A 15,570-nucleotide genomic window follows, 5' to 3' on the forward strand; every position below is an offset into this window, starting at 1 on the left:
ATGTCCTTAAAGAACTATAATTAGTTGTTGCAGGTCAAAACTATACAAAATAGCAGGATGGCGGGAAGGGCAACAGGAAAGCAAATTTTGCCTCTTAAACTTTGCCATTAACTGATGGAAATAAATGACAGGCACTCCAAAATTCAGATGCTTACAGTGCTCTGGAGCAATCTAACAGGGTAATAATCACATTGTTGCACAAAACTGTATGGCTGATTCTTCTGTGCTGCTTCTTTGAAGTTACGGAATGAAATCTTGTCCTTCAATGCAAGTTCTACTTCAGCTTCAACTCAGTTTCATCTATGCATTTTGAGTTGCCAGGGGAAAAAACCCTCAGATTTTGACAGGTTTTTAACACTGTTTAATCTGGGGGTGGGAGGGGAACCAAAGTCCAAACCAACCTACTCTATTACCATAGGTGTTGATTTGTGTAGCTACAGGTCTTCCTCAATATTTCACCAAAAGTCAGAATGTTGTTTCACAAGAAAAATGTACTTGGCCTCTAAGTGGCAAAGATGACTACTTCTAATGAAATACATTTTAAAATACATGGGTTTTCAGAAATCATAACTCGACCACCCACCCCTCACTCATATTTAACATTGTCAAACTATTTTTTCACTTGCTGAAGCATCCAGGCTATCTATGACATAACAGTTCTGTGTCTCCTTTGGTGTTACAGTGTAAAAACTCACTGTTGGGCTGAAAAGCTCTGTTCCACATCTCCAGCCAGCTGCCTTCTCCTCCCTTTCCAAGGGAAAAATGCCATTCTATCAGAACCAAATTAAATGAAACCACAGCTCAGTTGTCAACGAAGCAGTGCACATTTATGTTCTGGAGGCCAATATGGAGAAGCTTTCTGCTCAGTAACACTGACCAGGAATATGCTATTCTGTACTAATTCTGGCACTTTGAAGACTCCTTAATTTGGAATTTCGCCACTACTTTTCTCCACAGATGAGCTGTAATAATCACTGAAATTAGAAGCATTGCAACAGAATGATTATTTTAAGAAACAGAAATTGGTAGCATGACAAATTAAGAGATAAATCCAGAAAACTAATCACTGTCATAAAGGAAAAAGATGAAATCCTGAAATATGTCCATAACATTTCAGATAAGTTATCAGAAAACAGCAAGGTGCCCAGTGAACTCACCTTTGGCCACTACTCCCCATGAGACACAGAGGGCACTGCTAAGGCAGGAGGTTACAGCTACCAGAATTGAACCAAACACAAAACCAACAAAATTTAAAAAGCAGCTCCAGCATATCAAATTGAAGCAAAGTTATGTGTAAGAAGATTTCCCCAGGGCATCTCATAAAACATCTTCAGCTTTTTAACACTCCTTTCCTCCGTTTGAAAACTTGAGCACTAAGAAATTTTTCAGATGATATTCAAGGGAAACATCTACCTGACTCAAGCACACAGGTAATTTCAGACACTTTATCAACCCTGAAAAGCTGCTGTGTATAAATTAGTGTGTGGTAGCTACCTCATGAGTTTTCCCTCATTTTATGGTAAGTAAAAGGAAAAATGGCAGAGCCATTTCAGTTTAAGGTTTTTTGTGTTTATAAACATATGCATCTATTTGGATAATGGTTACATCAGTGCTAATATTCAATGCCTATTAATATTCCTTTTCCTAAAATAACCTGCAGATTAATAATGATCTAATGAAAAGGTATGCTTTCAGTTCAACTAAGCAAAAGCAGTAATGACCATGTGAGCACTTCTACTCTAGCTCAATACAACTGATGCCAACAATAGCCTAACCAAACCTGTTCCTAAACTTTTCAGCATAAACCAAAATGTTCAATCAGCCTCTCTTTACAAAAGCTCTGGGACTGTCTCAAGAGCTTCTTCAAAACCAAGTACTGAACTATTCTCATAAAGTAAATCTGCTTTATCTTCTTCACCTGAAATTAGCCTACAGCAAAATGGTATCTTTCCATTAGTCAATGGGAAGACAGTTGTATTCAAACCAATTCTGCATGGGTAGATATTTCAATTTTAAAAATGGAAACTTTGAAATCACCCCATTGCAACTCGGACTATATCACATTGCAGGGTTTTTAATGAAATATTAACAATACATTCTGCAGCACCACTGAACATGTGGGCATACTAGTTTAAAGATTTCACATTGGTGCTGTTTGCTTCAATAAAACAATCTGAAATTCAGTGAGGAATGAGATTTGTAATTTCAGGTGCTATAACATTATAAGCTTCTTCAAGCAGCCATCAAAGGACTAATGAAGTCCTGTTATTTCTCACATGGTGGGGAAACTTACTCACTTCCCAACAAAAACAGGGTGAATGATGAAATAATGCCATCTTCAACAGATACTGTACCAATCCAGTGCTCAATAGAGTTAACAATCTGAGTAAGCTATCTGTGCTTCACACAAAAATCCTCCCTGTAATATCTATAGATATTTGGTATCACCTCTGAGAATGAAATTCATTATACTGAAATCTCCTTTTGTTCTTCTTAAATCCCTTTACTGATAAACTTCATCCTGAATACATAACCTAAAAAACAATGCCAGTAGTGCCAAATAAGTAATTTCATTAATCATTTGTATGCTACTCAGTCTCTTCAGGCAGTTTTCTCTTTAATGTCCTCAGACTTTTCTGATTCATTTGTATCAAGGAGATATTTGGGGTGATATTGGGACTGGGAGGAGCTGACCCATAAAAGTCAAGATATACTAAACAGATCGGTGACAGCTACTGCAGAGCAATATTACTGTCAGTCTGCCAGTCAGCCAAGAGTGATGGACCATCCATCACACATCCTCTAGCCCCGAGTGAATCCTGATGCCTTTCAACAACCACAAGGAAAATCCAAAACCACCAAAAGGGGCGATCCACCAAAGAATTTACAAAAATAAAAGTAGTCACAAAGTAGTCAAGGCTTTAACTCTTCCCTGGGAATGACTTAGAGAAAGGATTTCAAAGGATTAAAATATGACCAAAAGAACAAAATAAGGGCAATTTGCCTCTTTCATGCCTTGCAAGTAGAGTGCCTGCTAAACACAAAGCTCCACTAATGTCTTGTGGTATTTCAATAAAATGTAGGTGTTGATGAAGTCTTGAGTCAGCTCTGCTAATAATAAGGATAATAAAGTCTCAACCCACTAGCTGGTTGGTTGGTTTATTTGTTCAGGGAATTAGGGAAAGAACACACAGGGAGGAACATTGTTAAGGACATTACCTGTTTGTAACAGTCTGAGATGACTGAATACGGCTTAGATTTTATTCCAGATGACACTATTTGTAGGCAAGAACTTTCTGATTTCTTCTAAGGGTTTTGATTTTTTAAAGGGAAATTAAAGAGAAATGCATCTAAAAGGTGTTTTACTTTCTGATGTTCCTCTTCAAAATGGTGGACTAGCAGAGAAAAAGTCATTCTGCACATGATAAATGAGTATTTTTCATTTTAGAAATCAAGTAAAAGAACAAATGATCAGACGTAACACAGCCAGAGTAAGTGGACTTTACATCTTTCCTAGGCCTTAGCTGGACTTCATTAAATTACAGTAGAATCTATTGCATTCTGCAATCTTCGGCCTGCTGACAACTGCTGTAATTTGTTCCAAATTTCTGCAGAAAATGAAAAAGCTTTATAGCTGTTCTAACCTCTATCACCAAGGAAAAAGTTGTCTTCATTACTGGAGAGTCCAAAAAGCTGTTTGTCTCCTGTCCATCCAACTTCTTTTAAGAGAAACAACCTGGACAAAAAAACCCCCTCTGTCTGTTTCCAGCATGTGAGCTTTGATTGCGAAGTCCCTCTAACAAAAAACCCCAAGAAAAAAGCCAGTAATCCCACAGTTTGTGTGAGCTGCCCTCCAGTGCCAAGATCAGGCACCTTGCTGGGGGTATCCTCAGCAGCTGTGTCAGTTCCAGCCACACAAGCTAATGCAGCCACAGGCAGATGTGAATCTGAACTCTGCTTTTACAAATTAAAAATGTTGGTCTGCATTACATTTTTAAGGAGGTATAACTAATTCATTCAACACAATGTGCTCTTGCAGCCAGCTGCTAATCCCACTGGTATCTTGCACTGCACGAAATGCCATCCGTGTTCCTTGTGCTACTTTCCAATGGGACTTTCTGCTCCACAAACCAGACCAGTAAGAGGAACTGGACAACAACTTTTCCCCGAGCAAAGAGTGAAAGCCTGTACAAAAGCCATGGAGGAAATCTGTAAAGATGGTGTAGGTTCCATGCAGGTGTCTCTCCAAGGTTTATTGTGGAGAAATTGGCTGGAACTGCCTTGCTTCCATTTCTCATTTTTTTTGGTCCTCCCTCATAGTCATTGCCTTCTTTTAATCTCCATTGGAGCTTAAGAAGTAGCTGAGAATACAGCTCCATTTCTTCAGAACAGCAGTCAAAAGAATACTAATTAGTGTTTGTCTTTTGTTGTTCTCACACTTTAGTTGTAGTTAAGCCAAAATATCTGAGACCTTTGTCAACAGCAGAAGAGTGCAGAGACCCAACACATATTTGTAAGATAAAGAAATAATGACTTCTTTCTCAGTTCCACAAGGGAAATTAAATCCTGCTATTTCTAGGAGGTGTAACATGCACCACCAAGCACTGTCCAGCATTTATGTCCTGCTCTGTGCATGAGGATATTCACTGCAGTCACTGTCAGCAACACATTCACTGATCTCATTTTCAATGGCTCTCACTGTACTGAAAGCTTCTGATGTCCTGAACTCTCGAGACCTGGTCCATTCCCTATGCATTTCTGCCTTGAACATCTGGTTCTGGAAGCTACCATGATACCTGGGACCACAAGAATATTGACCTTCAGGTGTGACCATGTACTAAAACTTGGTCTGACATGATGGTAAAAGAATATTTGCACTTTTAAAAAGACTATTGAGTGTCTTTAGTGACACCTTGCTTGTAAAACTTGAATGACTCCCATCTAACTAACAAATACTGCTTTTCTGTTTCTCTGAATGCTCATCCAAGGAAAATGAACACAGATCCTCCATGTTTAGCATGAAACTCTCCTCCCCTTGACTGGAAAGGTGAGCCACTATCAACGTATCACATGGCTGATCTGATGCAAAATATTAACTACACAGCTCAAATTATACCCATTAAGTCTTCATGGAAGGAGGATTTAATGAACAGGACACAGGACTCCTGATTTCTCTGTCTACTTGTGTCACTAATTTAATAGGCAACACTGGCCAAATCACATTGTGAAGATTGTATTAAACTAGTCACAATAATGTTTACACACCTCAGTGAACAGTATGAGGGCTTCAGGCATGTGGACAGTAAAAATGTACCAAATACAGCAGTCTTCTTTCATAGAATTTTGAGTCAGATAATGTTAAGAGGCTTTCTGAGGGCTACTGATGGTTTTCCACCAGGGCTCTAGTGATGGTTTTAGCCTGAGGGTCTTGGTGATCCTTGTTTTGGCTCTATGTGCCGACTTACAGGGCACTTTCCTGTACTAGTCATGCAGATCTCCTGTTACATCTGATGAAATGGTAACACTCAGGGTAAGAAAATGATGGAAAAGAGAATCTCATTCTGCTAGGATATATTTAGTAAGGGTTGGAATACAATAAGCTAGAGTGACACTATTTTTGCTACTCTAACTAATACACAAACCCCCATGTAAATTCTCCTTCTGGCACATCCAGATGGGTGTGATGGACATTTTTCTGGACATTTTTCATAGCTTTTATGAAAGCTGCTGTGGTCTCAAGTGATCAAACTATTGACAAGAGCAGGAGTTCCGTCTCCAAGCTTATTCCACTCCTAGAGAAGTCTGCAGACCCACTATGATGTGGCTGAGTTCGTGTTAACAACAGCAACTTTCTCCAATCCCTTCTTCCCAGCTGTATATCAGAGGCACAGAAAAAACTATCAGGTGGTACAAACCGTCTGGTGCTCCTGACCTGGAAAAATATAAACTGAAGCTAAGGTGAAAGTCTGTATGTACTATTAGCAGTTCTCTAGAGTTTTTCAGCATTTCATTTTCCACATTGGTACAGGTCGACAGTTCTTAAAACATTTAAACATGCCATTTGACCAGAAATGTGCAAATTGCCACCTGTCTCAATGATGGGTGAAGAATAAGATATACACAAGTTGGACTTCAGCTGTGATGAATAGTGCCCCTGTCTTAAAGATTATGTTGTTGCAAATACATTATTTAATTTTCTTTCTGCTGCAGTAAAAAAGTACCTGAAGCAATGTTTATACACAGCAGTGAAGGGATATATATAGATATATATACACACACATACACACATATATATACATATACGCATATACATATATGCATTAGAATCAGAAGATTCAAGTTTAAAATATTTTCAATTATTTGCAAACTATTCCTCACTGCAGGATATATATTAACCTACAGGTAATGGAACACTGTACCTAAAGTTTTCTTTCAATGTTAAGGACTTCTAAAGAAGATGTTTTTCCTTCTGAACAATGCAACTACTTCAGTAACACCTTGCTACTATTTTAGAAGAGCAAAAAAAATCTCTTCAACAACAACACTCCACACAAGTACAAGGATTTGAGCTTGTGTTCAATCTAGATGCAAGATAAATCTTTATTCAGACATAAAAGTCCCACCATTGGGAGAGTTTTTATGGATACTTTAGTATAATACAGAAGTCACTCTTCTCCAAGGATTGTTTTAAAGCCCAAGTTAGAATTTGTAGATGGATTATTATATTTGATTGAGGGCTTAGCTGTAGGTCCTATAAAAACCACATGAAAGAGGGCAGAAGGGATAAAAATCAATAGTCCAATGTTCTTACATAGCCAGGAGGATGGATGCTAACAACACAAAAAACTTATCATGTTATTTACCAGTTTTTGATGCAAGCTCCAAAAATAAGGAAGTAGCTTTAAAAGAAAAAGCAATTATGAATCAGTTATTAACAAAGCATATTTTCTGCTTAAGATGCCTAAACACAGGCATGCTGCTCTCTAGCTTCAAGTGACTCATACCATTTATTGCTCATCCTCAGAATGGACAGGAATACACAAGCTTGGCAGCTTGACAGAGATTTGTGGAAAATTTCTGTCAGGTATCTCAACAACTGTCAGAAATAAAATGGATCTTGTTAAAGCATGGACAGCGAAGACATTTGTAACAGGCTTTAAGCTAACCTACCAACAGTGAAAATTCAACACCTACAAACACAGCCACAAGCCACCAGGTCACTACTGGGCTTCAGTGCATGCTCACCTTAGATCAGGAAATTCAGAAGCAATAAGCAAGAAATGAGAAAGATAAATTGGAAGATAGTGTATTAAATAAAAACTACTCTAGTATTTTTAATCCATTACTTTCTTGGAAGTAACATTCTTGAGGAATTTCTCTGCTCTGAAAATTATAATTATTTCATACAGAATGAACTGCAAACATCAGATGTAATTTGTAACAATAACTGGGAATGCTTATGATGATCTCTGACTGGCTTTAAGGCATTAATATTTCTTGCATTTATTTAGCCTAATATCTCAGGTACATTCTGTTACACAAAGATGGGTATTCATGCACTAACAGAAAACTGTAATATTTCTAGGATTATTAAGTCGATTCTGGGAACTGTCCCATTCAGTACTCTAATTCTGTCTGATCTCACTGAGCTTAGGCAGAGCCAAACCATGTACTTCATGTATCCAAATGGTCATCACAAGCCACCCCCATGACAGCACTGGAGAGCATGGTGTCCCAGGGGTGCAGCCTCTGCAGGAGACAGAACCAAGGTTTCAGGAGACAACAGATATTTCTCCATGTTCTCAGGGGAAGACAGTGCCCAAAGAGATTAAAAATGTAGTAGGGCCACATGCTTCCCTGCTTACCCATCCTTTACAGGTACCACACTAAACAGCAAGATTATCAGTGACTGGTGTAGCACTGAGGAAAAAAAATGCAGCTGTTTAGGGAGGAGACACACTTCTGCCTCATAGTGCTTCCTTGGGGACAGCAGAACTGTGTGTTCCACCATATGGTGCTGTTTCTCATCGGGTTTGATAATACCCACACAAAGTTTGCTACATTCCAAGCTCTGCATGAACTTAAATCCCAGCTCTGCAGAGTTTCAGGTCTTTGTTGGCTGGTGCAAAGTGCCTTAAGGAAACATGTCCCAGCATGCAATTTAGTAGTAAATGGAATGATATGAGGTAGAAGTCATTTTACAGAACTGCCAGCATTTAGAAGGATATAAGTCTATAAATTTTATTAAGCACATATACAAGGCTTTGCTCTCCCCCTCTTAAAAAAGCCCAAACAAACACTAAATGAACTCTCTCCCAAAACCCAGCAGTCAAGACAAGGCTGAAACAACTCATTTTTTCTGGGTTCTTGTACTTTTAGCTTCTCTTTTCTTTAAAGCAGCACTTATTTAAAGATGGCTGAAATAAATTCATTCAGAGATTAAAAAGAAAAGATGCTAAAATAGTCTGAGACAACAATTTTTGCTTGTGTACCTAGAATGAAATTATAAGCAAACAGCATTAGTGTAAAAAGGCAGCAGAACTGTGCTATCGCATAGTAAAAATCCTCTCAGCCTTTCTCAGTGAGAAAAATAAGCTCTTAACTGCTTTTCAAGCCTGTGCACAGGGAACACTAGTATTAGAAAAAGATCAGCTTCCTCTGTGGCCCATGCATCTTTACAAGAGGATTGTTCTCACCTCTGACTTCACTGGTAGAGGTGCAAGAACCAGAATGAATTCTCAATCTGCTGAATTCTGCTAGAATTCTCCATCTCAAGCTGATATGCAGGGCTGGCATTTGGGGCAAAAAAAAAAAGGTGTCTTTTTTTGCTATAAATGGAGAAAATTTGATCTAGCAGGCTCCAAGTGGTAGTAATTGTAGAACACCACAATGCTGTTTTAACACTACTTTTCAGGAAATAAACAACTTAGAAAGTTGTCACGAAAGTCTCAATGATTGCAAAGCTAAATACAGCTGGTGTTCCAGTTCCTGCTGTGAGGTTACTTTCTGTGGGTGGGAACTGTTCTCTCAAAAGGCATTTGTTAAAAAAAGTGCGAGTCAGGACTAGCTCAAATCTGAGGACAAATGAAAGGGGCTGACAGACAAAAGAAACAGGATTCAATGACAAGATAGAAGTTGCACCTACAAGACTCCTGGAAATTTCTGAGTACAGGAAAAGAAAGAGATTACATCATTCCTCAGAAAACTTTTCTTGATTGTTGTACATGTTAGCAGAAGTAATGCCTCTTACTAATCAAACACATACATGCCACCACAACCATGAATTCATTTATGTATAAATTTCCCAATAAGCACAGGGACCACAGCACTTCAAGTATTCTACACCCAGCTGTGTCACTTTGGGCCACTGTGATGCTTTTGCTGTATATGGCAAAAATACAAGGGAATGAGAAGGCAAAGCTGAATTACCCACTGATGAGCACTCATGAAGTCATGGCAATTTCAAGGTTTTTGACACAAAATTTAGTTTTTTTCTTTTTATGTAAGTGCTATGTTTAAGGCATAAAGAGTCCACACATTCAAACTGCTTCAGCCTCTGAAAGATTATGCTAAACCAGCACATGCTGCTGACCTGTCATCCCAGTAGAGCATGTGTGTTTGGTGGCATCATTCATTCCTGCCTCCACACTAAGCATGCTGCTACCAGCAAGGTTACATCTGTAAGATGGACTTGGCCAACCTACTACAACAACTGCTCATCACACCATACTGTACTTCACTAGCAACATCACAACAATTCGGAAAAGGTTGTAGGAACCTTGCCAAAGTAATTGAAAATCTGGGGGCATTTTGCCTGCGATCAGTAAAGCTCACAAAGTAGCAAACTTGTGTTTTTATGAAAGAGCTGCAAATTGACAAGAAGGCAGCACAATGTAGGAACAACTCCCCATTTTCTGTGTGCAGAGTAGTTTATTTAGTTCTTTAAGTCAGATGCACACCATGGACAACAGGGAACTCTATGTGCACTCGTATTGTGCACTGCCCTGCTTTTTTTTTCACTTGTACATGCGCTATGTAAAATAAAGGCTTCAATAAGATATATGAAATATGACTGATTCTGACCTTGGAATCATATTGATCCCAGCAGATATGTTTGCACATGTTCTGGAACTTTCCAGACAGAAAGATCTTTCTGCCATTGATTTGGTTGCACGATCAGATCCTAAGAATCTAAAGACAAATTAATGACAAATGGTAAACTATTGAGATTAAACAGCAAGAGTTGAATTTAAACATAGAAATGCTCCAATTTTCACATAGAACAGAGTCTCAAACCAACATGATACAACAGAAAATGGCAGAACACACTTTATTGTTTCAACTCTGAAGAAAATGTCCCCCCAAAATATGTGAATATTTGCTTTTATACAGCTTCATCCTTTGGGAGGTGCAGGAGAAAAAAAACCCCAAATACTGCCTCCTTATTGCTGCAGACCCAAATCAATTTTTCTTGGTATTTTGCCAGTTCACATCCCAATGAACTGCACCCACTAAGCAAGGTCACGTAAATGATTGTGAAAACAAGTTTCCTTTGTGCATGAAGAAGAATGACTCACTTAGAAAAATGTGACATCTTCAGTAATACTTCTGCCACTAGGCAATATTACTCTAAATTATGCAATTCATCAATATAATGTTCATAAATGTATTTTTGGAAAAATGACCCTAAGTAAGTTTCTGCATAACAGCAGCAAGTGGGATTTCTCAGTGAAAGTGAAAATCTGGAGGAACAATGTTGGAACCCTGGGCACAGGGAATATTTCTCTGTCTGTCCTGAGAAGTCCTGATCCCCAGGGCAACGCTGCTTTTAACCTTTGTCCATGGAGAAAGCTTCCATGACTTTGGGATGAACTGGAATCTACGAATGTGTGAAATAGATAGTAGTATAGTTTCTCACAGGGTGAAAAACTTAGAGTTTTGGGTTTTTAGTATGGAGGTAGATAGAAGACAGGATGGAGGATTTTGGGTGTTGTCTGATCTCCTTCTTCTTCATCTACTCCATTTTCTGCAGTGTTGGTAGCACAGAGTGATCGGTTAGAAAAAGCTGCAATGTAGATCTTGCGTGAACAGACAAGTAATTAGTTATTGGTAGAAAGGTAGAAATAAAATACATTCTAAGAGTTAATTGTACAAAATAGTTTTAAAAGGCTTTGAACCTGTGTGTCTTGTGACATCTCAGACTTAGCGTATGAAGTGACTTAGCGTCTCTTCATATGCTAAGTCTGAGATGTAGACAGTGTGCTGAACTGTTGATAAGAGAAAAATAAGCAGCAACCTGAAGACAGAAAAAACCAAAAGTCCTGTTTGTCTCTCAGTCCTGGCACGGAACTTTTTAGGGGTCTCCCCACCAGGAGAATCCTCGGGGGGGGTTTCCACAGAACAAGAATGCTGTAAGACCATATGCCAGCTACTCTACAACAGAATTTTCCAAACTAAAACAAGGGCCATCTGAAACTCTGAACTGCCAATAAGCAGCCCTCCTTTTTCTTTCAGCTGCAAAGAAATATAAGCAATGACTTTGCAACAGATGCATAGAATAGACAGCAAAGTATCACACACTCACAGGGATGCCCCAGCTGACAGGTTTTGTGTATTCCTTTGAGTTCCTTTGCTGCATGATTTCATTCCTCCTGCACCTTTAAACCCCTTCACAGCTAGATAATTACATCTACCACCGCAACCCATTTCAGAAGTTGTTACAAGCAATATGGCTCTTAAGACATTGTTGTATATTATCTGGCAAGACTCAGAGCTAAAATGTCCAACTAAACCCTGCTGGATAATAAGTTCTAACTACTTTGCTCCTCAGCCCTTAAAATGTGCTAAATGTACGACCTAATCTGACTAGCAGTACTCAGTTTCTGAAGGATGAGGTCGTATGAACTGATTACCCTGAGGCCTTCTACCCACACTCCTTATTGCAGCACATGAGGCATACAGTGAACAACTTCTCTGATGGAAACAGGATCTTGCATGAGCCAGGCTCAAACACACAACAACCAATACAGGAATCTCTTACCTTTTTTTGCTGATGACATCTCACACAGCAGTGGAGCTGCACATTAAGTAACTCATAATTTTTTTAATTAGTTAGATGTTGAACATAGGTATTTCTACTACTAATATAGAAATGACTTTTTGTACAGCAACAACCTAATTTACTGTCTTCACAACCAAGGGCAAAACTTCAAAAGGCAACAATAGTTCAGGACAATGCCTTGAAAGATGCTGATAGCACTGCAATTGCCAACGCATGCACTAAGTGATTTGCATAAAATGAAACCAATAGAGATTGTTAGAATAATTTTCAGTCCTGTGATAGATACAGTGTCATTACCAATCTGCATAATTTTATTTTAATATCATAAGATAATGGTCCACTGTTTCTGCCAAAGTAAGCCAAAAAATCCACATTTAGGCATGTTACATTTAGGCATGTTTAGATATGCTACACCAAACTCTTTGTTTCACTCATACCTCTGAATCTTGTACGCCATGACTGTGGAAATTCCCACTTGCAAATCAGTGCCTAAGATGCCCTGTGAACACAATCTAAGATTGCTGTGCTGCACAGCTGGGAAGAAGTCCAAAGGCTTTCTGCCTCTGTAAAGTAGGAAAGGTGTTAATGAGAACATATTTTCTTTTCCCTATAAATTGACCCATTATCTGAATTCTGATTAGCATAGGACCTGATTTTGCTTCAAAGCAAACCAAAAGGGAAAACTGGAGGCAAAATAAAGGCATCACCTTTATTTTATATAGTGAACAAATATTAGACATGGAGAAATAAATTTTAGTTTTGCTTTAAACATCTCTGCTGATGAACTGCCTAATGAAAATACAGCTTGGAATGGGTCTGGAAGCAATTTAGAGATTACTCCTACATCATGATGTTGTTGGTATTTTCTACATTGCTTGACAGATTTTTTTTCTATCTCAAGACTGTCCCCCGAAGTTGGCAATGCAACAGTTTACCTAGGTAATGTAATAGAATCATAGAATATCCAGAGCTGGAACTGGAAGGGATCCGTAAAGGATCCCCAAAGTGCAAGTACTTGCTACATTTTACAGGGTTTTTTCCCTTCTCCTGACCCACTGCTGATCAGAACATTTTTGTAAAACTGAATTTGCAAAATCTTTTATGTATCCATTTCTTCCTTCAATACTTTTCTCTGAAAACATAGCAATATAATTTATTCAGGATCACAGCTCTAGACTTCCAATTGCATTGCTGTATTTCCTTCTTCCGAATTGTCAGCTTACTGCTTGTTTAAACTGCAGCAACCAAAAGTGCACATATTTTAACTTTAGCCTTCAGAACATCATTAGGAGAAGAGCATTTATGCATTTTGCACTGCTGTCAATGCATCTTTGCACAAAGTCTATTTTTGCTGTAGGTGGTATGACACTGTTGATGCAGGGAGTTCACAATCTGGTAGAGCAGTCAGACATCCTTCATTGCAGGACATCTGCCCAGACAATCATTCTGTACCCCTGCAGTGAATCATTCCTAACTGAGGGTGAAATTCACTCTTTCCTGGATGTCTACTAAAGGACACCTTCTCAAAGGTTGGGTGTTCAATCTAATCTAAACTAGGCTGCACAAAATGCCCCTGAACGCAGTGAAGAGCGACAGTGCATCTCATCCCATGCTAAGACAGATGTATGTGGGCTGAACTGCCCTCCAGAGAGGCACTCCTCACAATTTGGCAAGGTAAATTGGATAGCTAAAGTACTGGTTTACAGTTGAGTTAAATCACGACTGTCCAATTTTCAGACAGCTGTTCAAAGTAAAATACACCTGAAATGCACTGTGTGCTTTCCTCATTGATCTGGACTCTGCTCCTTGTAAACCAGAAAAAGACCAGGAAGAATTTTAGACTTTTGTCACCCAATACACTTATGTCCTCTCCGATCCATGCTTGATAAAATATTTCAGTCTCTTAACCAAAAGCACTGCACAGTGCTGGTTGCAGGAGTGAGCCCTTCCAAAGAGAACCCTTCTTGTTGGAGCATCTCATTTTGAAGCGAAGCATTACTTGATTATGGAGAATACAGGATTAAAAATGGTTTGTTATGTAGAAGATATTTCTCCTACTTTCTTACTAGACATTTGTGACATTGTCTCTCATGAGAAAATTCTTACAAAAGAAAGATCAAAGTAAATGCTTGCTATAGGAACTTTTTTCTTTGCAAATAACAGGGCCAAATTACATTTTAGAAACAAGCACTAAGACTGGTCTGAACAGAAAGAACACAGAGAATTTTCAGAACAAAATGAAGAACAAATATTCATACACATAAGACACACAGACCTCTGCTCTCATAATTTTGACACCAGTGATTTTGATGATGCACAAAATTCTTTTTAAAGCCAGATAAATTTAACCTATTTTTCACAAGAAGAAACAAATACTAAAGAATACATGCTCAGATATCAACTCCCCTTGTTTGTGGCATGGGAACTGTGGAAAGCACTGCCAAAGCACTTCAAAGCAGTTCAAGTATCAGACAAATAAGAATCCCAGGAAACTTAATCTAAATCCTGTTCTAAAATGCAATTCACAAATCTTTGATAACAAAGGTATCCCACTTGCATGGTTCTCATTGAACTGACTGTGCTGGCCCTGAGATTTAATTGCTTTCATATCCATATCTTTTCTTCCCCACTCTCTGAAAACTGTAAAGATTTTTGACAATACTCAGTCTTTGCAAAAGAACAGAGTAAATCCTCTCCAGTAACCAAAGAGAAATACTAGAAGTGCATTTCACACACCTTAAGCTTCAGTAAAACTTTCTTTTAAGAGCATGTTGGTTTTAATTTGCATCACTGTCACATACATGCTAGCAGGTAGCTACTCCTCAGTGTTCTGTTTTTCAGTATTATACAACAGAACTGCTAATTTCTAACTATGAAGTGCTGTAGGCTGGGCATTTAGAGCCTTACAATACTGATATTCTGAGGTTCATTTACTTGCTAGACCTGAAAATGCCACACACAACTTCTTATATTGCACCTAAACCTGCAGATCTGATTTCTGCTCTGAGATGCATTTTATTGCTGGACTTTAGCATATATGTTCTTGTCTACTTTTTAGTGATCTACAAATGCCAATTACGTTTACAAACTGTGAAGCACACATCTGTTCTCCTATTTTTTTCCTACCTGTACACGTACTGATCTTTATAGACATAATTCTGTGGGATTTGAACAAAGTAAAGGAACCAACTACTCTTTGCAGCCGATAGTGCACAGGTGGGAGGTTCTGCTTCCACATCTCTCTATTCCTGACCTCAGAGGGATTTTATGTGACACTAGTACTGAAGAAAATTCTGCCACCTCAGTCAACAAATCTCAAGTCCTGCTGGCAGGTTCCTGAGAATGTAGAGATGTCCTCCCAGTGGAAATGTCTACTCTCTGGTTTTAGAGTGATGCAAAACCTGCTTAGCTTTCCTAAGCCAAGGTAAATCTCAAAGAGATCAAAAAGCTTTGAAATAGAGAATATTATTTCTAATATTTTAACCTGAAATTTACAGAATATCTTCTTT

General features: G+C 38.5%; 1 protein-coding gene across 1 annotated transcript in view; it reads right to left on the minus strand.

The window, feature by feature from the left end:
* HHAT (hedgehog acyltransferase) overlaps positions 1–15,570 on the minus strand; it is a 146,666-nt gene that overhangs the window by 39,721 nt on the left and 91,375 nt on the right. The window lies entirely within an intron of this gene.

The sequence above is a fragment of the Passer domesticus genome, chromosome 3 (genome assembly GCF_036417665.1).
Source record: "Passer domesticus isolate bPasDom1 chromosome 3, bPasDom1.hap1, whole genome shotgun sequence".
In the NCBI taxonomy this organism is placed as follows: Eukaryota; Metazoa; Chordata; class Aves; order Passeriformes; family Passeridae; genus Passer; species Passer domesticus.